Below are 24,491 nucleotides of genomic sequence, written 5' to 3' on the forward strand. Positions count from 1 at the left end.
TAAACTGTGTGTACTCACCACAGATTTGTCTGTGGTGACAAAAATACACTCCCTCTGAGAAGACTTTGTTCACAGAACAGTGAGATTTATCAATGCTTCATCTTCCCTAACACCCTCCTTACTGTTACTCTTAGGATATGGTGGTATGTGAGCAGCAGGATGCCAGACATTTGATGGTACAACCCAGACAAACTAAGAGCTTGCTGATGGTGGAAGGACAAAGTCATGTTCCTTCTAGTCCTGCATCCCATTGTGGACTCGGACCAGGAGGGGATGGGAATGCACTGTCCAGGCAGGAGCAGGGCAAAGGGAGTGGGACCATACCTTTCTGGAGCAGCAAACCACTGCATTGCCTCACCTGTGTCTTTCCAACCTAAATGAGGGGGCTCAGATTGGTTTAAACTGATCTCAGCGAGGGCTGCTGCAGAAAAAAGGTATGGTATATGTTCTTCTCTTCATCTGCAGCCACACGTTCCTGCTTATGCCAGCGCTAGAGCTCCTGAGACCTCATAATCAGCTGCGGAGGAAGTCAATCTAGCTGAAAATTAATATATAGCTTGATTTTTTTCTTTGTCGGATTGGGTTTCATAAGCACAGAAGTGCTGGTGTTGGCACAAAAGAGGTGGCAAGAACTCACGGGAGGGAAGAACAGGACTGCCTTTTCCAGTAGCAGCTTGCATTAAGATCACCCTAAGCTGACTGAGAAACACATTAGTTACTGAACTGTAAAATTTTAACGGAAAATGTGCCTGGCAGCAATGCCAGTGTAGTCCCTTTTGCTGTCAACCCTTTTGCAACAAGGAGCCTAGTCCCCATGAAGACTTTACAGCAAGAAAGACAAATTTGGGTGGGTTTTTTTTACTTGATAACCTTGCGGGTTTTTTTCTTTTTTTCTGAAGTAATGAAAAGGTCTGATTTCCTGCACTTCCGCCCCCATGAGCAGATCACCCACTACTCTTCCCTGTACCATCATAAGCAAAGCCGCAGCTCACAAATGTTTAAAATAGGAAGGAGAGGATGGCATTCCAGGTGCTGTCTACACTGACAGTGACGCTGCGTGAAAGCTGAGCGCTTGCTGACCTAGGTGCCCCACGGGCGAAGCGTCCTGCTCGGCAGTGGCCGGCACGCTGGCTTGCACTGGGCTCCTCTGCAAGTGTCCCTGAGGTGTGGCTGCCCTGCCCTGCCACTGATCAGCTGTGTCAGCATGAGGCCAGCACCTCATGCCAGTGCCCAGCCTGAGGGGACACCTGACAGCAAGAGTAAAGGAATGGCCCTAAAAGCAGACCATTTGTAATTTCCAGGAACACACACCTGCAACAACCTTAGGGTCGTGTTCAGTGGACGTCTCCATTAGTCTAAAGACACTCTGATACTTAATTAATTTCATACTTAGAGAGGAGACCATCTTCAGCCATTTTAACCTGCCGGTAACCTGCTCTGTGACAGGCAGCGAGATGCCTTCCTCTTACTGCGTTGCATTACAAACTGAACCTGGCACCTAAGTACTTCCTGCTGTATACGTACATACACACACGTCAGCCTGCTCTACACCTCTGACACCTAGTCTCAAATGTGAGCTGCGACACTGAGCCTCAAATGTGATAGCCCCAGTGCACACCTTGCTCCTCACTGCATCCTACCGCTTTTATTTTATTTGCAACCTGATCCCCCGTAATAGATTGCATACCTAAGCTTAAACTTTTTCCCAGATCTGCATTTTTGACAGAGTCTCCTTGCAAGGGAGAGGTTCCCGCCCACCGCTACAGCTGGCTGGGCCCATCTCTCAAACCCCACTGGAGTCAAAACTGCCTCTGCCACAGCCCATCTGTAGCATCCACTCAGCCCTGTCACCTGTGGCTCCAGCTCTGGGGGACAGGAGGCCCCCTCAGCAAGGAAACCCCACCTCACTAAGCACAGTCTTGTAAATCTGTCCATAAAGGTCCAAAACCCTGTGGTGCTTCCCAGTGCCACCCCTCCTCCACAACAGCACCGAGCCAACATTTGGTCACTGATTTACTGGGAGTAAGGCAAATTGCTTTATTTTTCTGCCCCTTTCCCGGGCTGAAATTAGACATTGACCAAAGGAGGGCAAGCAGACGGATTAAAATCCTGTGAAGAACAGTGTGCGCATGCACCCACACCTGTTTAAATCGGATGAGGACCTGAGGCCGGTTTGCCACATGGCCGTGCAATAGGTTGTGGCAGAGTGCTCCCACACAGGAGCAGCAAGAAATTGGCAATTACTTCAGCTGGGACCACCAGTGAACATTTGATGAACTCTCGGCGCCAGTTCATTTAGCTCTCAAAAGCCATGCATCTGAAAGGCAATTGGTGAAAACGCCACGCGAAAACCCCACCAAAGAACGAAGGAAGTGAAATTGGAAAGAGCACTTGAGCAATAAGAGAAAGCAGGCAATAAGGCCAGGAGCCATAAAGCAAGTAAAACATTGTGAGGGAGTGCAAAGAGCTGTCGGCATGTTCAGGAAAGTGGAAGTTACCTGAAAACAAAACGGAAATCCTGCAAGGACCAGACGACTGAGGAGAGAACAGCAATGTGGCCGACAACATGCCTGATTAGAAAACTGCAGAAATCTGACAAAATATGCAATCCTGTTTGTACCCAGCCAACCGCTGAGCCACAGGTAAACAAATACGTGGAGGATTTCATAAAACCCCCAAGTAGTTTCTCTATTTTAAATTATATTAATTATGGGTTCAGTAGCTAGGGATACTGTTCAAAATAACAAACAAATGCAACCACAATGGGTTATGTAAGCAACTGCCCTTAGCACTAAAGGAAATCTTAATAGCTTGAAGGTGAGAATTAAGTCAACAAAGTCAACAAATAAAATAAATGCATCTTTTATCACACCATTACCCAGGGAAGAAAATGCCAAAAGGCAGAACTAGAGATGCTTCTCCTGAGGCCTTGCTGGCAACACAAGATTGCCCCAATTTAATTAAGTAAGTTTTGTTAAATCAGTTCAAATCCATGTGGACTGTTATGGGTTAAGAGTAGGTTAAACCAGTGCCTTGTTGACAGATAAATCAAAAAGACAGCCTGTCCATACAGCCTCTTGTGCCAGTTTAACTTCATTAATTTAAAAGCTACATCGTAAGTTAAATTAACATAAGCCATCTAGAAATCTCAGCAAAGCACCACCACTAAGACTTGAATGATTTTGGATCAGTAAATCCAAAATCACTTCTAAAGCCATCCCAGATTCCAGCCCACCTACTCCATGACATGCTATCTTCTGTGATGGTTTTCTACTGCAGATGGAGGCAAATTTTGTCCTTGGAAGAAATTTAAGCTACAATTCCATCTCTAAATATTCAAATTTTGTAGTTCAGAAAAGGTACTGACTCCAACTTCACATTTTGAATCTATATGGGCAATATTAAAAACACATCAGATGGAGAAATCCCTGGTCTCATACGGGGTTCAAAATCTGGGTATTAGTTTTGCCAAGCATGCTAATCTATATTTTTGCATATTCACCAAGGCTCTCCCTATCCACAAGGGACTCTGTGCAGCCAGGCAGCTTTAAAAGTGTTCCAGCTCTTCCGTGCATCACTGTTATATAAATCTGCAAGATCAGAAACTACACTAGAAATAACTGGGTCACTAACAATATCCCTCTTCATAGCCATTGCATGACCTTAACCAGCCCTACATGACTTATCTGGTTCACAAAGCTTTAAGCTGAATAAAATTAAACTATATAGGTAAGTTTTAGTTTATTCAATGTTTTATACATGCATATACATGCACACACACATGCACATATACATATGTATGTTATCTGCAACAAAAAGCAAGGATTGGAGACAAAGATCAGAAATACGAATAGCCAATTTTTAGATTACTATAATAAGCTTTGCAGAAGGCATTTCATAATTTAATGAGATAATAAACCATCATAATTAACTGCATTTTACATACCTTTCCCCTTCCCTGAGGGGAAAGGAAAGCTTTAAAAACAATCAAAAACCAAAACTCAACACTCCTCCAGACTTAGTAAGGAACCCATCCTACCAAAGTGAACCAGACACCGTAATACCTGCAAAACATGCCTCTGAGGGAACTGAGAGTTTAAGCCCGTTTTCAGCTCCAGCCCTTTAAAGAAGGTATTCTAAATCCGAATGAAACCAACGGAGTGCCATCACCCTCAAAGTGCAGATGCAAAGCAAAGCAGCTGTTGTAGCTGTTGTCTTCACCCAGCATTAGGTGTGTCAAATTAAAGACTACTCAGCTTTACTGAGCAGTTCCTTTAGAAGGATTTAGCAGCCAATTATTACATACAATCATTTACCTGAAGAAAGGCGGTTTCAAGGTGAAAACCAATGGGGGGGGGGGCAGGGGGACATAGTGAGCTATGTCTTCTTTAACAAGCCAAGAGAAGCGGAGAAGGAGATCTGTTGTGTCAATCCCCACCACAGTGGCTGTGAGGTTCCCTGGGTCGTAGGGGACAAGCAACAAGTCAGGGCAGCTCTTACTCTACACCCCCTCTCCCAGCAGATAGTAGAGAACTCTCTAGAAGTATTTCTTGGCAATGTTTTGATGCTCTCCATTCCATTTAGTGAAGGAAAATCATGCACAAGGTACAAGTCTTTAGATCAGCTATAGCTGACCCTGAACATCAATCTTCCTGATCTAGACAGCTGTGATGGAAAGTGAGACATGTCAAAAGCTAGGATTCGTCATTATTTAAATTAATCATCTGAACACTACTATAAAACAAAGTGCTACTCTCCCCTTCCTCAACTTGTCACACTTCTAGACAAGAAACACAAAGAAAAACTACGGCACTGTAATTTATAGAATCTGAGAAACAACTCGGGGGACGGCGGGGAGGGGAGCGGAATATCGGTCTACAAACACTGTGCAACTAGCAGTATAAATAGGAAAGTTGAATTAATCACCTTCATAACACAGTAAGGTAACAGCAGCTACAGGAAAAATGTGGGCTAAACCCAAGTTTCCCAATGCTAAGAGCAAGTCGATGCAGAAGCTGTGATACTGAAGCGAACCTGCTCATGAAGCAAAGGACGTTCGTGATCTGGGGAAACAAGTCGTTTCTGTGTCGGGCAGTGTGATGCATTAGAGAGTGGGGACTCTTCAGGAGAAGCAGTGAGCGTCTACAGTGTGTGATATGCTACTCCAGAGCAGCGCGGATGGACTGTAACAGTTATCAACGGGGACTTTAGATGGCTAAAGTAATCAGCTATCCAAAAGAAATAGCTATGGCTTTTAATACCATCTCCAAGAAAAGAGCAGCTATTCCCTTATTTCCTATAAGAAATATAAATCTGCAAGAAAAAATAAAGCCCTTTAAGGAGGGTGGAGGGTGGGGAATCTTCAAAACCTTCAACTTTCACAATGGGAACTCCAGCAATTCTGCCTAACACGTGAGATGGGAGGGCTCTGGGATGCCACCAGTCAGCGGCTGGTTGCTGCAGATGTCAGTAAGCAGTTTTCATCAATAACACAAGATGCCTGTAACATCACCAGTTTTACTATGTTCATTGTTTACCAGAAAACACAACTGTCTTATCTTTTATTAGCTGGCATTTCTCAAGGTTCCCTGCCTTTATTTTTCTCTCCCTATAAATGAGCACATTTACAAATAATACAAATAATATAGGCTATGGAGAAAATGAAACTCACACCGTGGGACGTTCATTGTGTGAGGCCGGAAAATTTAAAGCAATGATAAATGCATTAAGTTACGTTTCACGTATCATTAAGTAATGCCGAATTCTATCCTTAAAATACCCGACTCGTTAATGCAGCCCTCCTAACAGAGGAGCGATCCCTGAGCAGACACGGCCAAGCGCCACACTGCATTATATAATAACATTTTCCAGAGGAATGAGCAGAGCGCTTTCTGCGATGCACAGAGCGCGTACAAGCTGTCACTGTGCACTCAGCAGCATCTTCTACAGGGAATCAAGTAACTCATGAGTGTATTAAAGGAAGAATAAATGACATTCAAGTAACATCCATGTTTTGAAATGCAGGTAGTGCCTAGCATCACTGCATCGCCTAATTAAAATCCACATGAACTCCAAGCAACACCCATCCAGGGGTAAATGACTCTCACGTATGCACCTCAGCTACTACCTCTGCCTACCTATCAAGCTCCTAGCATGCAGCTCTGCACTGCACCCTTTCTGCACCAGCTAAACACCACTGATTTACATGTGCTGGCATACATATAGAGGGAGAGGAGGGGAAAAAAAAGGGGGGGCGGCAGGGGAACAAACACAAAAAGCCATCTCATCTCATCCCATTGAAGAACTCCCAAGCGCTTGCCAGCTGATGAGGTGTGCTGCTGGCATTAAGTATTGCCAGCGCTCAACCTTCTTGCTCTGTGTTTCATCCGCCCCAGCAATGTAGCTGAAAATCTTCATAAACCCTCCCTCTGATATTCAATCTGGAAAATAACCACTGCAACACAATGCTTTGGAGCTTTTCATTTCTACACTCATTAAAATAATTAAGGAACTGAGACTGACATTAGTTTTTTTCTGGGGTTTTCCACGTCCTCGTTAAAAGGTTCCATGGCCGACATGACTCAGAAATTTAGAGCTCATTATACAGAACCACCTAAATTAGTATTCCGTTCATGGGCTTAATAGGTATTTAAGCAATGTAAGAGACAGGCTTTGTTTTGTTCTTTTTTAATTGATAGAATAAACTGTATTCAAATGCTCAGAAAGTCTCACTTTTCTGCGAAGCAGAGAGAGCTGAATGAGCCAAGCACAAACAGTCCTAGGACCCTTTGTTGCCAATAAGGCAAATGAGACCAGTGGGCTTCCTCCTCCATCTCCAAGCCCTTCGTAATTAAAGATAGCAGCTCACCTAATGTTCAGGAAATGCCGTAAACATTTGTTTTCATTAAGGCTCATATTGGAAAACCACGCAGATTCTGTTGAATAAAACCTAGCAGAAAAACACTTCAGTAGAAAAGGTTGGGATGGTCCAAAGAAACAGCACAGCAAGGAACAAACAAGGAAGAAAACAAAGCAGAAAAGTCAATAACTAATTCATGCATCCTGGACTGTCTAATGATCACTAAAGAAGTACAGAGAGGAACACAAACAGAAAATGGATTTCTGTTTTAAGGACTAAAGGGTTTGGCGCTTTTCATATAAAATTACAGCAAACCCTCAGAAGAGCAAAACATTCTCCATACTACGTTAAAAAGAAGAACCTGAGTGGAAAAAGCAAAAGAGAGTCTGCTACCCTTATTAATTACTATTGGGGGGAAAAATCCAGAAAGGCAAGAGAAGACTTCCTTCTTCCTACATTTTATTTGGGACCATGAATAACATTGCCCTACATCTTCAACAAATGCCCTCGAAGTCCTGCCTTCTTGATATCTAAAGTAAACACTATAATATTGAAGGGGCAAGTGGGGAAGCAAATCTCTGCATAGACATTACCCTTGCACTACTACTTACTGGTAGAAAAATTAATTTTTCTTCTGGAAGCATGTTGCTAGAAAGCTTCCCATAATTTCCGACCCAAAAAAAGGTGACTCAACAGGGTATTCTATTTTGTAATAGAAAAAAGGATTCCTGAAGGTGTGCGTGTCCTCCAGTCTCCACTTAAATAAGTTTTTGTCCATTTGCTTTTTAAGTTGGGAACGCCAAGTTCTAAAAGATGTGTCCCTGAGCAGCGAGAAGAGTCTTGGAAAAAAATCACACCCAGAGGACAGGAGAGATCAAAACAAGCTGATAGTATCAGGGTCTGGAAATCTGCCCAGATACTGAAATATTGTTGCCTGTTCTCATGTCAAACCCTACTTCAGCCCAAAGACCCTTTAAAAATTGTTGTATGAAGGTATGGCATATGAAGATAAAAGTGACACTTCCTTTTAGAAAACAGAGTAACAAGAACTTCTAACAAATCCCCTTTTAACTTGCCTTTTTCGTGTTAAAAATTAGAAATAATGATGTGACAGAGATGCATTTCTAACATCATCAGAGCTCTGTCTCAGGAAAAAAATCTTCCTCTCCAAGAGCTGAGAAGAAACAAGAAAGAGCAACAGGCCCAGACCCTGCCTTTCTCATCCATCCCAACCCAGAAACTTCCTTCCTCCATGGTAAGCGAACTGAGTATTTCGGCAGTGACCTGGTACTGTTTTGTAGAAACTGGGAAATTAGCATACAGCTGCATTCCCAGGCTGGCAGAGGGCTTTGAACAGCACGTAAAAACCCGATAAGAGAAGCAAATCAATCTGAAGCCTTGAACTGAAGACAGCATGTAACACCAAAGAATGAGAGACACACACACAACAAACAGCTAAAGCAGTTAAATTTCCTGAAAATGGACAGTTTCAGAGTAGGGGGTGGGGAACCAGTGCAACTAAGATGCAACTAAGAAGCTGAAAATAATGACCATAATTTGGAGTAAAGTTCCATATTGGGAAGTTTCTATGACTGAAATAAGACGAACACAACGTGGTTTAGGAAACACGGGGTACTTTTGTTACCTGAGCTATTTTCATTGAATTGCCCTGTAACACCGAATAAAAACGTAGAGAGATTATTCCATTTTTACTGTGAATGGCACATACTCTTTGTACTCCCATTGAATTAGTAACCCTGCACATAAGCTATAGCTTCAGAGGAAATGATGCGACATAGGACCTTCAACACCAACACATACTTGGCACAAAAGGCTTTGAATGACCAACCCTGTGGGTGAAGAGGACGTCTTTCTCTGACACTAAAATAATCAAGTACCCAACAAGTACGAGACCCAGATCGGCAGCCATCCATTCAATAAATACTTAATTTCTCAGAGTTCACACTGACCAACTTCAAGAGAGGCAGCAAGCTGACATGAGCCAGGTAAGAGCCTTGGGGAAATACATGGCGGAAAGTACGTGGCATCACTTTGTGATGGCTCTTTCTGTGGTGTAAAACTCCAGCATACATAGAATAAAATAACTGAAAAGGAAAATAAGCAAGACTGCTGAAGAATCTGGAAAAACAGAAGGATACTAAGCAGGGCTACTCCAAGTGCAGTCAAAACCAGGGGCACGTAATTTACAGCATTCTTTGGCCTGCAGACATCTTAGGAAAATGACTGACCCACTGAAATCAATGACGAGTAAGTGCTGTCTTTCAGTGGACCCAGGAGTTAACTCTTGTTATTTAAAAATGCATTTGAATGCAGTTGTGCTGATAAAGCACTCTCAAAATCCTCCTGCAGGGAGATAATTTATTTTTTGTTTATTTATGAATATCTATGTTAATTTAATATCAGAACAAGGAAGTGGAGACATAAATACATAAATCCAAAAATAGACACATATATAAAAATAAAACGTATAAACAAATAATCTAATTTATTTTTACTTTACTCTTCAAAACAAAAAACAAATATTACTCTGAACTTAAATCCCTCAAAACTCTTCCAATTAATTTTGAAGATGGAAGAGAGATACAGCAATTAAGTGACATGCAAGGCCACATAATACCGCAAGAATTTGAACATGCATGTTCCCTATCCTGTACCTACGGTACTAGGCTATTAGGAGATACAGTGGTTTTATTTCACAAAGAGGAACAAATGTTTGAATTCATGTTCTAGTAGGGTTCTGCGACTGTAAGCTTCAAGGAAGAAACAACCTTTTTTTCATGTGTTCTTTTTCAGAATTACTCCAGTTAATTCTCCTGATAAGAACAGCGTGGCCTTTACTCAAATGCTACCTCCCCTGTTTTTCCATTTCTCATCTGATTCACCTTTAAAGTTTATTTTGCAGTCCATCTGGAAACTGGAAGCAATTAAGTACTCTTAAACTGGTACAGCATGTAGCATATGTATCAAAAGCAAATTTGACGACCAGATTTCTACATAACAGAAATGAAATAAAACTGATAAAAACCAAACCTTGATTGCATGGTAACATTTGCCTAAGTATGCACTCAATACTTACAATCTAATTTTCAGGTAATGAGAAGATTTCATAGGCCTAGAGACGTAAAAGCGAGGTTCTCAGAAATTGTGCCACACCTGGTTTGTCTTCTTGTTCTCTTATGAATCAACTGGGTGGGATGAACTAGATTTCAAGAAAAATCAATAGTGGTCAATTTTTCCAGTGTAACATAAACATAAAAAGTCCAAGCACACCAAGATACCGCAATTAGCAGGCCAGCTCGGTTTCAGGCTTCTGACCTAAGAGTCAGGGGGGTTGAAAGACTTCTCAATCCCTGTTAAGAAAAATTCATGATTTTCAACACGCAGGTGCAAAGAAGACAACACTAAAAATAGAAGTAATCAAGAAAGTCCCAGCTGCTCACTTTCACAGCAAACTAGACGTATGCAAAAGAAAAACATGAGACTCCCTTCTAAAAAAAGAGTTGATTAAAATTTTAGAGTAATTTATTTTTAAATATACATTTTGCTTGACAACTTGCAGAACAAATTGTCACAGGGCCAGGAATAATCTAAGGCATAATAAAAGAGAACAGAAGACAAAAAGCAAAGGGTTTCAGAGTCTCTCCCTCACCTCATTGGGAAGGAGGAACGACCAAAAGAGACAAGGTGTTTGCTTGCTTAGAATGAATCCGAGAGCAATGTTACCCTGGAGGGCTGAGCTGATTGGGGCAGCCTGCCACCACCCATAGGGGTTGATGCTCCTCCTCTTCCTCTTTCTCCCCACAACCACCTCTGCTGCGCTCACTGAGGTGCCCAGGGGATCTGTCCCTGAGACCAGTCCCACTAACCTAACAGAAAATCACCTGCCTTTGCTTTTGCGAGGTGGCAAATCGTGCCAGAGCCGGTACAAATGGGGTCAGGGGAAGCACGCTCCTCCTCACCCTGTATCCCCTGGCTGCATAGTGGGCCATTAGGCTGTAATTTCAACCCAACACTCTCAAAAGGAGGCAAAGTGATTTGCATTATCTGACCAACAGCCCAAGGTACGGTATTTACGCTGTTATAAAACAGAGGGACTTCTCAGTAGGCTCCTGATTGTGGAAAGCCACAGATGACAGTGCTCAGCAGGCCAAAGAAAAACAATGCAACATAGCAATTCATAAACACCTAGGGCAAGATCTCCCTAAAGAAAGAGGGAAAACCTCTGAAGATGCAGCTACCATAAGAAACAAGCGTTCATCAAAACAGCAGTGCAGCTACGCTGGCTTTCTGGGTGGGATGTCCCTCGGCCAGGTAGTTGTGGTAGAACTTCTTGGCTGGAGAGCACGTTTCAAATCTCTACGTCATTCAACAAACCACTGACACCAAACCACTGACACCAAGTGAAACAACGCTTCCCCAAGACAAGGGGTTCAGAAATAGAATAGCACACGTGCAAAGGAAAATATCCTATCTGTTGGAGAACAGCTGACTACCCAAACCTCCACGTTTCTCTGTTAAAGCTGGAATATATAAAGCTGTATAAAGAGCTATCAAAATTATGATGAGGTGCAAAGAAAAGTGTCTCAGACTTAAAAGGCTAATGATGTGTTGTCTCAAGTTTTCATTTCTTCATCAGAGAAATTTTAACTTGCACCAGAATGTTTATATTGAATTCCAAAAGCTGCTATTTAAAATAAATAAATTCTAAAAGCTATCCTAGACACTCAGCGTACATACACACACACGTTATCAGTTAATTCATTTTGCAGAATTATGACTCCAATGAACAGCTCTTCAACTGTGAAGAAAGATCAAATCAGATAATAGCTCCAGGACTGACCCTTTTAACTAGGGATCTCCTCACTCTCTACTCATACCCCAAATTTTTCATTCATCTAAACGAGTATCTACAGGATTTCATGAAAGTGAAAGCGTTACAGGCAAATGACATGTTGCAATAGAAGAGATATTAGAAACGAGGTCTAGTAAAAAATCTACTTACTTTATTGAAAAGATAAATAACAGCTGCAGGAGCTCCAGGAAAGGAGGAGGGCAAGGGGGGAGAAGAGGAAGAGTGGACAGCCATCTCCATAGTAACTACCACTATGAAACTCAGGGGAAAACTTGTCTGAAAGCTGAAAAAAGGATGCTACCAGTGGAACTGGGAAAAAAAAAACAAACAGCACAAACTTGCAAATAATTTGCCACATGGTCAATGATCCCTTAAGCTTTAGTTTATTTAATCAGAGCCAAGAACAAATACCAAGAGAGAAAAGCAAAGATGGAAAGCATAAAATTAAAACATAATGATGTCATGGCCATTACTGTACAAATTATTTAACAATAAACATACCATTAAAATAGTAAAAATACAAATGTTCAGGTTAAGAAGAAAAAAAAAAATTAGCTTCCCTCAGGAAATCCTGTGCTACTGGATGCAGCAATGAAAGAAAATAAAGGCAAAGCACTATACGAGCATAAGCTAGGCCATATATGTAAAATGCCTGTGATTCTTCTATCAACACAAGAGCTAGAAAACTCTTACACTCCCAAGCTTCAATGCTGGTGATAAGGACTGCCCTATTTCTGACCGGTGCTCACATCACCCCACACCTCTCTGATCCATCTGGGAGTCTTGAAACCCACTCCCTACTTGGGATAACATCTGCTTTGATCTGACCCATAATAACACTAACACCCGCACTGCGGTCAGTTTTGGTGAATCAGCAGTAGCCCACGCTCACACTGCCATTTGCAAGGAACATGTCAAGAATATATTCCTACCACTCATGCATTGTCCAGATCAGCCACAGGAATAAATACAGAATAAGATTTCCTACAGTTTAGTATACACCAAACCAGCATACAGCATAAATACAATCTTCAAACACTTATAAAAAATACAAAAAAACCCCAAATATACTTAAAACTCAATGTTAGGATACACTTCCACTTTAAAATATTGGAATGGTGCTCTGTTTGTTTTTTTTAATATCATGATCTTTGCACAGTCCATAGGATGTTATTCCAACCCAGGCTGGCTTTTAACTCAGGGCACACACAAAACACTCAGGTCAGAATTATAACAGAAATGATGTATTCAAACAGCCCACAGTAAGTCTCCTCTAAACATCCATATAAAAGAAACTAGATGCTTCCATCACCAGTTTGCTTAAATATTAGTTAAAACACAAACTAGGTCTTACAGCACTTAGCAGCAAAATCTTCTGAGATGTTGTTTGGACACTGGAGAAGCTATAGTAATGCAGCCTACTAAATCATGCCCAGCGTATCACAACAAAATGAAAAATTTCTTCTGGCAAATCAGCCTTACATTCCAAATGTTAGACTGAATTAAAAGATCAGGAGCCTACTATTACTACAAAGTAGAAAATATCAAGAATCTTCAGACTGTACTTCTCTTCCCATATCCTTTGTTTCCTAATCCTTCAAAAGACCACTAGAAAGTGGCCTTACTTCATAAAATTGTTACTAAGTTTAATCTCAGCAAACTACTTACTGCCAAATATTACAGCATTTTACATCTTTATTTCAGGAACAGGTTTCTGCTTTTCCATTCTTGGCCTTTTATTCTTGCTAGAATTATTTTTATCTGTTGACATTTTTTTAAGCTCAAATTTTAGTTTTATGCAAGAAGCTGAATCTGTTTCACTTAATTCTGAAATCTTACGCATACTTGATGGTACTGAATGTTTTCTCATTAAGTAATCTCTTCTTTTCCAAAAGAATAAGACCACTGCAAATGCTAGGATGGCTAATCTCTAGGAATCAAAATTTTAAAACAGAATCCCATTCTTTAAAATAATTTAACAGAAAAAAATCATGGCATTGCCATGATCTTCAAAATACAATTATATACCTTTTTTTTTCTTCCTGTCTTTGATTTTAAATTCATTTGGGGGGAATTATGAATGGAGGAATAAGTGGAAAGACATTCATTTGAAATACATGTGAATGTTTGGGTTGGTTTCCCCCGTCCCCCCCATTCATGCTGCAGGATCATGGAAATGGATTCATGGAGTGAGCAGTGAAAGCTGTAGGAGATCTCATGGGCCTCAATGTTTGTTTGGTGAGGATGCAACATTTTACTTACGAGGGTAACAAGACCCAAAGCAAAAAATATACGTATTTCAAGTTATCCATGTTTCTGCTATTTAGGATGAGGTGGCTTGGCTTTGGAACAGCAGCAACAGCCAGAAACAGCTAAGGGCACAGCAACGAGTCCGTCTCTGCTAACATGACAAATCCCTGGGAACATCCACCACATGTAACATTTCTTCTGAAGTAGCATGGGGCTTTGGGAAGAAAAAACACTCACTGGCTGTCCAGATACAGTCCTCAATGGAAAATGGTTTTAATAACAACCTGTCTTTTTGAAATGCCACCTAAGTAGATTCTCCATAAATGCCTCACTGTCTGGACAGCAGAGTAATAGAAAGATAATTTTCAGAGAGGAACAAGTCAAGAAGGTTCTAAAACAGGATCAAATCGGACAGGTGGCTCCTCTCCCCAAGCGGCAGCAGTCTGGGCACTGGGCTGAGCCATCAGTCAGTAGCTGAACTGTAATATCAAGTTAAGAGAAGGCCAAGCAACAGCACAGATGCACGTGGAAAATGATAGAAGAAATCAGATGTGGCGAAGCGTTATGTAAACCCAAACATCAGGCTAGATTCTTATACAGACAGTGGCTTATGCGCATCAAAAAACCTCTTTCACATCAACACACAGATTTGCTTGGAAAAAGTGTCTTTCAGTACAGAATCAATTATTTCCTACGTGAGTTCAGAGCAACCTCTCCCTGGTATTTAAGCAGTCAACATCTGGCCTGTCATACACAGGGGTGAGACATACAAATAAAGTGAATGACAGTAGGGATGAATTATCAAGCAGCTGAAAGAGCGTTTGCTATACACAGAACCACAGAAACAACTGCACACGTCCAGTCTGGCTTTAGAAACTCCCCTGGTCCCTCAGGGGACAAGCCCAAGCTCAAGGTCATGAAGACCTCCTCCTGCAACTCTGACTTCTGAAGAGAAGGTGGCAGGTGAGGACAAGCGAGTTTGAATCGGACATTGCTTAACACTTCTCAGCTGCTATAAATCGTACCTTCATAATTATTAAATCACTACTCAGACAAGTTGTTTACATAGCTGTCTACCCACAAAGTGATAGTGTTCCCAGATTCTCTGCCTGTCAGATAGAAGAATCCATGTCAACAACTTCTGTTTGTTCCTTATGAAAATACTGAAAGAACATTAATCACCTGATTTTTTCCTTTTTAAACTACATAGAATGATCCCCTTGACTTGCATTATAAAGCAGGCAATCTGTCTTTTTACTATTCCTGTGCAAGTCCACTCCAATGGACTATTATTGTTTTGTTCATAAGGCTTGTTATTTAAATATAAATGTGCTGCACTAAAAATATATTCCACTCGTATTAGAATTTCCAGAGGGGGGTTAAAAAAAAAAAAAATTATTATACATAAATCTTACTGCCATTTTGGTTTTATTGTGGATCAATGTAGTTCTTCGTAAGGAAATAACTAGTGCAGATTTGCACAACCTACTGAAATTCGAAAAAAATAATAGAAGCACCTGGTTGATAAGTGGGATTACATTATGTGGTAGCAGGCAACAGCTGAACACAAATACGTTATATAGTGTTTCAATTATCACTAAAAAGGTCCTGGAAAAACACTTTGATATTATGAGCAGTCTCCCACTTTCACACCTGAGTCATAATACACTGCTCTCTCCATCATCTACAATACCAAGTAGAAATCCCTCACAAACTTACATATGTGGGAACGCGATTGACCTTGTTTTACATCTTGCAGGGAAGGTGCTAAGTCTAGTGCTAAAGAGACGGTTCATTATTAACTATAAAAACAATCTGACAACAAAAAAAGAAAAAAAGAAACCAACCCCGAGTCCCCTCAATCTTTTGACAGCTCTGCTGCAAGAAAGTCTTTTGCAGTTCAAGTTGAGAAGGATGTATCACTAAAAGAAACCACTTAAATTAGCAGCTTGCCTAATACACAGAAGCTTGCCTACCCTTGACTGGCTTTTTTTGTGCTGAGGGTGCAATACGGCTCTGCCAGCCTAGCAGCTGTGCGGCCACCAGCCAAAGGAGACCAGTGTACTTGCCTCCCCCTCCTTGGCCACATACTCCCACTTTTTCATTTGACAAACCTTGACACTCATCTTGCCCCACAGTGAGCCAGTGCAGGGAGTTAAATTGGCATCTAAAAATAAAAATTTTTAAAAAAGACAAACAGGCAAATGGAGCAGGCAGCAGGGAGCCAGCACGAGGCAAGGGGCAGGAGCACATCCCACAGATTGGCCTTGCTGTAGCACACAATCACACTTCTGATTGTCACATGCTTGAGACCGTTAGCAGAAAGCTGCTGTATTAATTAAAGGCCTCAGAAGATTCCTAATAAGCAATTTCTGGCCAATCTACTGTAGCAGCTTAAAATACTACTGCTCCCCAGTGGGTTGTCCCTTTCTCCTGCTGCCAGCAACCTTCCCTGTAGCAGAACTGGACAAAGCGTCTTCTCCTGGGAGCTGTGCACACCCTCGGTCCAGGGGGGGACATGCATCCACTCTGCCGCTCCTGCAAGGGGGGGAAATTTCTTCAACCCTTTTTTTCTTCTAAACTAAACAAACCTCTTTGTCCCCCTTAATAGAGAAAATATTCTAACATTAAGTAAAAAAACCCCCAAATTTAAAGCTTAACGACTCTTAAAATCAGTCAACCTCCTCCCACTTCTCACAGCCTTCTATTAACAGAACTTTACAATAAAAGATAAATGCGTTTGTGCATTTGGCAATTCCTTGTGTGCATTTCTGGAAAGGGGGTCATGTAAATGAGTAGCCACCTGATTAGTAACAGGAAGCAAGCAATAGCCTACTATCACCAAAGATTAACATACTGTCACACCAAGTCTGCTCTGCACATGTCTTTTCCTGGGTAAGGTGAGCAACTGTTGCTAGAAAACATATAGCTGTCTCTGCACACTGTTACTAATTGCCAGTGGTTGTAGTCTAAGAGTTGCCCATAAAAATGTAGGAGCATCCAGCACAGTGACTCGAACACCTTTGGCCTGTTACCTATTAACCTTCTCAACTGCGAATCATAGCTGGAAATTGGAGATTCATACCAAGAACATGCAGCTACATTGAAGTTACACTTCTCCTTCAGCAATTACCTTTTTTATGGGTTTTGAAAATGCACGGTCTTTACTCGGTGAAGACCATCCAGCCTGGTAGTTTACCAAGCCTGTATACCAACGCTTTTGTTCACCACCTACCAAAACCATTGAACAAACTAGCAACTGCTCTCACTTACAAGGCAGTTAGGCAGCAACCTATTACACAACAGATTCAGTGTAACATTCAAATGCTTAGCTTTTGCCAAATGTTAGAATAACACTGACACCTCTTTACTGGCTGAAAGTAGTATTTACTACTCACGATTAACCCTCTGCTTCCCCCCAGACTTGGTCCCTTGTAACAGCTCAGACCAAAGCAAGTATTGCCCATTCTTTGAGTGGAAACTCAAACAAATCTAAATATTTTGAAGTCCTGAGCTTACCACTATTGCCCCTGCCAATCCTCCTTAAACCCTATTTATTCTGTAAGTAGGGCTTGTAATTTTTCGACTGATCTGGAGACTTTGCACAGGCAAAGCTGTACATGTACTTCTTTCCCTCCTTACCACCACCAAGCTATCACAGCTGAAACCTGCAGCATCACAAAATGGCAGGTTGCACACTTTCAGTACTGTTCCATGGTTTCTGTTGCAATTTAAAACCCTACACTTAAAAAGAAATGGAGATGGGACTTTCCCCATTGGCTGCAAACCTGGCTGTGTAGGAAGCTTCCTCCCGTTCCCAGAAAGCAAAGGTGTTAATTACTGACAAAGTACCTACAGAGACTAGGTGGAGCCATTTGAAGCCTAACAGCACTGGGCCACAGCGTTCAAAAGCCTGGTCCACCAAACAAAAGTATCTAAGTGAGTTTCTGAACAAAATCTGCATCATTATATTAAATCAGCATACTTTCACCAGAATCACAACCTCTTTCCTCCCATCACGATGCTCTCTTTACAGCATGTGTGGCTCTTCAATCAAGTTACGGTACTGGGAAAGGGGTCGAAACTGAAAAAAAATAGATATGATAAACCTGAAGCAGCGCTTGGTTGGGGGTTCTACTGTTGTGTTACGCAGCTTTGCATGTACGTGTGAAATAAGGAATACTCAGCAGTAATCCCTTCACTGGTCAACAGGCAGACTGGTAGGGATTTACCTCCCCCACAGACACTTGTCAGCACCTATCTATCTACAACTAAGTCCTCTGACCAGTAACTCACTGGGAGCATCCACTGCCTAGTTTTAACCCAAGGAAAATCTACACCAGAGATGGCTGGCATAGTGAGACCACAAGGCAATGCTAACCGCTAGCAAACTCACCCTCCACTCAGCTTGCTACGAGAATTGGCACTTGCTATTCATCCAGGCTCTCATGCAAATCATTTCTGAAACTGGAAGAGTTTGGATCAACTATAAATGCAAATTAAACATACACATGCTGCACACACGCATGAATCTATCTCCCTATTCCATTTATATAACGTGACTTGCTCTAGCAGTGGGGGGAAAATGCTGCCAGATCAGCCCACTGAACTGACCAACCTGGGGGCCAGAAGATTGCCAGACACGACGGCCGGGAAGAGGAAGGAAGAAGAAACTGGGAAGAGGCTATTTGCCTCCACGGTACCAGCCTGCCATTACACTGAAGAACTGCAAGGTCAAACCAGAGCCTTAAATTACTAAACAAACTGGAGCCCCCCTCCCTTATTTACTATGTTTACTTGCTTAGCGCTCTTTTTGTTTCCATCACTGGTGTGAAATACAGGTGACCTATTCCTCTAGAAGATGACAGGTTCAAGTTTCCAAAAGAAACATTCCTGCCATACACTAAAAAAAACCCCCACAACCCATAAAAAACACCACAGGAAACCTGGTACTCAAAACTCACTGTATTATATAGAGCAAGTTCCAAACACGTATGCTTCACTAAGTGCACCAATCCCTAAAATCATGTCACTGCATATACCACCAGCTATATACCACAGTATTTCAAGAAGACAAATACTCGTTTTGGGGAGGGAAAAAAAACTGCATGAAGTACATGCTAAAGCTACAGTGTTTAAATTTGTATTTTAGTGCAAGAGTGCCATTAATTGTACACACAGCTGAACAGACAATTGAAAAGTTTGATTTTGAGGAAGCACGGGGAAGACAAGGAGGGCACAATTTCTCAAAACTTGATGAGCTGAGGCAGTGAACCACAGATCCCATCTCAGTCCCATCCCCCTTCCTCATCCTCCTGCAGGTCCTTTGTCCACCCAGTATTCCTGGCACAACTCTTTGTGGGATCCCAAGATGACCTGGATCGAGGAAACATTACATATTCAGCTAAACAAAACAAAAAACCTAAAAGGAAACAAGAGAAGGTATCAAAACACTCAACATGCTGCAATATAGCTTAAGAGAAGGAACCCAGAAGAGGTCTGTCTGCGAAGAGGAAGCTGGGGGAGGAAAAAGGTAGATAAAAGTCTGTGTTGGGTGTAAATGGAAACAAAACAGGAACATTCTCCTTCACAGCAACTGCAGCAACAAACGTAATGTTATGTCAACAGTTCATGATGCATGAAGAAGAGCTAAAATGATGCCTTGTCTTTCACAAATGCCAGAAAGATATTTTTCATCTTAGCTTCTGTTTTGGGAGGGTTTTTTGTTTTTTAACCCGAAAAATACCAAAGGTACTGAGTTCCCTATTATTAAGCCTGAACCACCCAGCTGCTTCTCAAGTGTCTAAAATCCCACAGCCAAAAACTAGCAAATATTCCTCAAAAAAAATTTCGCCCGCAATACTCAAATGCAGTTTCTTGGGACGGTGATGTAGCAATCCCACTCATTTCTGAAGCTGGACTGTGCAGGGCACCAGAAGCAGGGTCAGTGTAAGGGACAAGCCCTCCTGCCCCTTGCCAGCCCCAAGAGAGGAAGGGGATGCCCCCTCGGTTGCACTGGCAGCTGCTCCTGCAGCCATGCTGTGGACAGGAGATGAAAACTCATGTAGGATAAAAATAAAGAACCCTGGCAAAGAGTCTCAATCTGTCTCCCTCTCGCTATTATTTTTAATCCTAACCAGCTCCTTGAACCTACTCATGATGTGACCCTGCAAGTGGTTGTTTCAGCACGGCTGAGGAACAAGGGGACAAAGCAAGCGCAGAGGGCAGCAAAAATTCCTTAAGATAATGTGCAAGCAACAGTGGCAACGCCGTGAAATGATGACCACTGTCTCCCAGGATCACACCTACAGTGGATGTCACCTAAATTTCTAAGCAGAAACCATTTTCAAGCCTCCATTATATCTCATAAAGCCAAAAATAAACACACAAATATTTTTCCCCAGACCAGCAGTAGGATGCAGTAAGCTTTACAAAATTTCTACCAGTATAGAAGATAATACAAATTTTATTCTGATACACTAGAGGAGCTACATGGGCATATTAACTAGACTGTGAGTTTGTTGCTGGGGGGGTAGAAAAGGTTGTGGGGACCAGGAGTGGGGGATATAGGAACACGGGGGTGTCCAGGAAAGCACCACTCTCCTTACCCCATCGGGCTTCTCAGGGGAACCATAAGGTCACACAGAAAAGAGGAATACTTCTTTTGTTTGAAGAAGAACTTTATTTTACGGTTCATTTTGGCTTGGGACTAGGATGCAAGGAGTGTGAAGTAAAAAGGTTGAGAAAGCATTTTCTGTTTCTCTCTTTTTAAATGGCATTTTTCAGACAGCCTGTTTTGGTTCTTACTTCATACGGAGGACAACTCCCAGCCTCCTACATTCTCAGCATATTTTCTATAATAGATTGGCTTGAGTTCTACCATTTTAACCCACATTTTGCACATTCGGGATAAAAACTCTTAAGAGTTCAACAAGGACCTCATAACTGACTTCTAGGAAAGAGGAGGCAGCTTCCTAAAGCAATATCTCAAAGTAGTCCTCTGCAACCAATACACACCACACTGCCTTGCTATACAGTTTCTCTGCTGAGAAGCATCTATTTTTTTTAACTTCACATGGTTTCATTCACAGAAAATTAAAAATAACAACAGTAACACTAACCACTAACCATTAGTGATGCTTTCCTTGGAATTACACACACATATGTATTGACATGTCCCCAAGAGGCCAAAGCCAGGGGAGGACGAGGGAGGGCAGGAGGGGAGAGAGTCTTAAGGCATTTAATTTAGCCATCACCTACTGCAGAACAACAACTGCTTTTCCGTGCTTTCCAAAACAACAAGAAGAACCATCTATGGATGGAGCAATGGATGAAGCAAAATTTACTATATCCTCACTGTTAATAGAAGGACTCCACACTGGAAAGTCTGTTTATGGTAGGGCAGTATGTGCAACCATACCCCACTGATAACATAATCACCACCTTATAGCACAAAAGGGACAAAGCAGAAAGGCTATACTTTAATCATAATGCACTACTGACCTTTTCCTCGAGGGCCCTTCTTCAAAATCTGAAGAACTAACATCGTTGCTCGTTGAGGACACTTGTGATGCATCGTCCTTCTCATTCTCCAGCTGTTCTGATCCTGGTCCTAATCCTTTAGATTGGCCATTAGTGAGAAGTCCTGCAAACGTGACAAAGTAGTACACAATATTCAAAACCTGCATTACCAGTGCCAAACGGATTTTATAAAAATTCAAGTGTGACACTAACAGTAGAGAGTTGACGCCCAAAGCAACCATCTTGCAAAGAGATATGGTGGTAACATTGATTTTGCACAGAGGTATCTTAGAACCTGCCTGATAGTGTGTTTCCAATTTGGTTAACTGTAAGCCCCCAGTCCTAAATAACTACACTACGGGTGTTTGCAGTCGTATTTATAATCTTGTCACATCCCTTACTCAAAAAGGGACACAGCTTAGAGTCACAAACTCATCCCTGTTTTACAGAATTCCTGTTGACTGGCATAGGTGAGAGCCTTTTGAATTCCTCTGTAGATCAATACAAAATTAAGCTGCTGTTTGGTCAATTTGTCGTCATCTTGCTCTTCATTCTGCTGCTTCCAACTATTGCAATTTATGATCCTTTTAAAAAAAATCCTAAATCCCAAGGGGTGAACATCAAACTTCTGTTTCTCAACTCCGATTCTTCTAGCCAAATGTGACTGAACTACAGAAACTCCAGACTGCCAGCAAAGGTACACAAGGTAGGGGAAACGTCTGCCACAGCTGCCTTCCCTTTTGTGCCTTATCTCTCCTGGAGGAATACTACAGCAAGCAGAGTCACATACATGGTAGAAAGCATTGGGCCCTACAAAAGCATAACATTTAACAAATTTTGCATATTCTACTCAAATTATTAATATAATTTGATTCTTACAAACAACAACAGACAGTGAAGCCGCTCAGACTTAAGGAAAAATTATAGTAGTAACATATTCTCCAGTAGGCTTTGGCATGAGAGGGAGGAAAATCACTAAGAATTTTATCAGTTCAGTATTTACTCAGTGTTTTAAGAGCTTATTACCAGAGGAGCTGCAATTTTATCCAGGAGAATGCTTTCCCATCTCTCCACCAAAATACTTTTGCACATGGCATAACAAAGCTTTGTTTCACAGCTTTACTTCCTCAGAGAAACACTGGCAGGACTCCCTTCCTTTGGTCAGTCCCCCTTTTTATAACTGCACCTTAGAAAGAAAACAGGGAGGAGGCCGTCCCCTTCCAAGATAAGCTGGGCAGCAAGGCTTAAGAGTACTAAACCAAAAATGCTTACTAATAACAGCAGTTCAAAACTTTCCACCAGTGCTACATCAGTGCTACACCATTTCAGACCTCTGTTTTCAGGAAAATCACCGTTTAGCACCATCAATGCACTTACTCATCGCATAACCGAGCATTCAACCAAATTCAGTTTCAAAGAGACACTGAAGCATAACAGAGCAAGGGCAAGGCACCTCCTCCGGCAAGCTATCTGCTCTAAGTACTGGCGTCTCGGCCACAGCCACGGCCAAACGCTCCCTCCCCGCAAGGCCATTTATTCACTTCTCCCTTGGGCACTATGACTGAGTGCGATACATTCCTACGAACCTTTCAGCGCTTCCGATTCCAGTCTAATCACTCTGCCCATTTTTAAACAGCCTAATCCAAAGTCTGCATCATATCACTACATCATTATCATTCCCTTCTTTTTCCAGTCGAAGTTTGCTCCTACTCATTCTGAACTACACCGAATTTCTCTTGATCTGGAGTCAGAAGTGGCTACATGGTGGCCACATGCTGCAGTTTTTGTACGCTGTTTTTAAAATACTACCTACAAAGCAGAAGTCTGGGTTTTTTTTGTGGAGAAGATGCAATGAGCTGGTAGCTCAATTTTTTTCTTCCTAATATGGAGCCCACAAAGCAAAATTTGAAACTAAGCACCAATTTTTGCATTAAAATGTCTTTTCTAGCTAGCCTGAGACTGGCATGGAGAAGTTAAATGACCCAATTTACATTTTCACTCCCGTTCTGTTAAATTCCTTTCGAGACTTCCTTTCCATTAAAGAGCTCTCAAACTGTGACCCAACAAATAACACAAATTTCAGTATCAGCACATGATACTACAACAAGGTTTGTAATGTAATACAATGATACGACACGGGGTGACCGCATCTCTTCAAAGCACTCCCAAGGAAATGAAGGCGACCTTTTAAAAAACATTAAACAGATTACATTTCTATGCTGAATTCACCCACACTAGAAGCCCTAGTGCCCAAGTTTATTCTTAAAAAAGTTTCAACTTTTGCTTTGCATTTTTCCATGAAACCACTGCTGATAGAATTTACAATTTTTAAACTCCAGAGAAGTCTAAATCAAGCATATCATTTGAGGCTTGATACTCAGTAACTTAACTCTTACGGCAGAATTTGATTAGGTTTTCCAAAAGCAATATTTGTTCTGGAGACTTGCCATATGTAAAACCCAGCAACCTGAAGTATATGAGTCAAGAAAATCACCTTTTGGGCTGTCAACTTGCACGCACTTGGAAAGCAATTTTTATTCATCCTTTCACCCTGCCAAACCATCAGTGCACTTGGAAGACAAGCAGGATTTGTGTCCCTTAAGGAAAAATACAGGTTTGTCTACTATTATTCATCATAACCAGCGCCATCCCGAAATGCAATAATATTGCAGATAACTGAAGTTAGCTATCGTCAGCTGAAACCAATTAAAGCAAGTGCCCTAAAACGGAGTCATAAAACTACAAATGAGAGATACTGATAAATAATGGGAACGGGTGACATGTTCTACAGGTTTTCAGGGCCAGCATAATTGCAAAATCCACTCCGAAGTGATGAAAGGCACCGACAGCCACAGTCCACAACCTCCTTCCAAGCACTGGAGAGAAAGCACATGCTTGAAGTAGGCTGTTATAAAGTTTATTGCCACTCAATCATTTTTATATCAAACGCATTCAGTTTGCTCCCAGATACCTTTTCCTTCAAACGCC

General features: G+C 41.7%; 1 long non-coding RNA gene across 1 annotated transcript in view; it reads right to left on the reverse strand.

The window, feature by feature from the left end:
* LOC104073457 overlaps positions 1-24,491 on the reverse strand; it is a 63,170-nt gene that overhangs the window by 13,278 nt on the left and 25,401 nt on the right. The window contains exon 2 of the long non-coding RNA XR_683486.1: positions 21,486-21,627. This is a non-coding gene — a long non-coding RNA (uncharacterized LOC104073457). The remainder of the gene's footprint in view (positions 1-21,485; positions 21,628-24,491) is intronic.

The sequence above is a fragment of the Fulmarus glacialis genome, unplaced genomic scaffold (genome assembly GCF_000690835.1).
Source record: "Fulmarus glacialis isolate BGI_N327 unplaced genomic scaffold, ASM69083v1 scaffold30592, whole genome shotgun sequence".
Lineage (NCBI taxonomy): Eukaryota > Metazoa > Chordata > Aves > Procellariiformes > Procellariidae > Fulmarus > Fulmarus glacialis.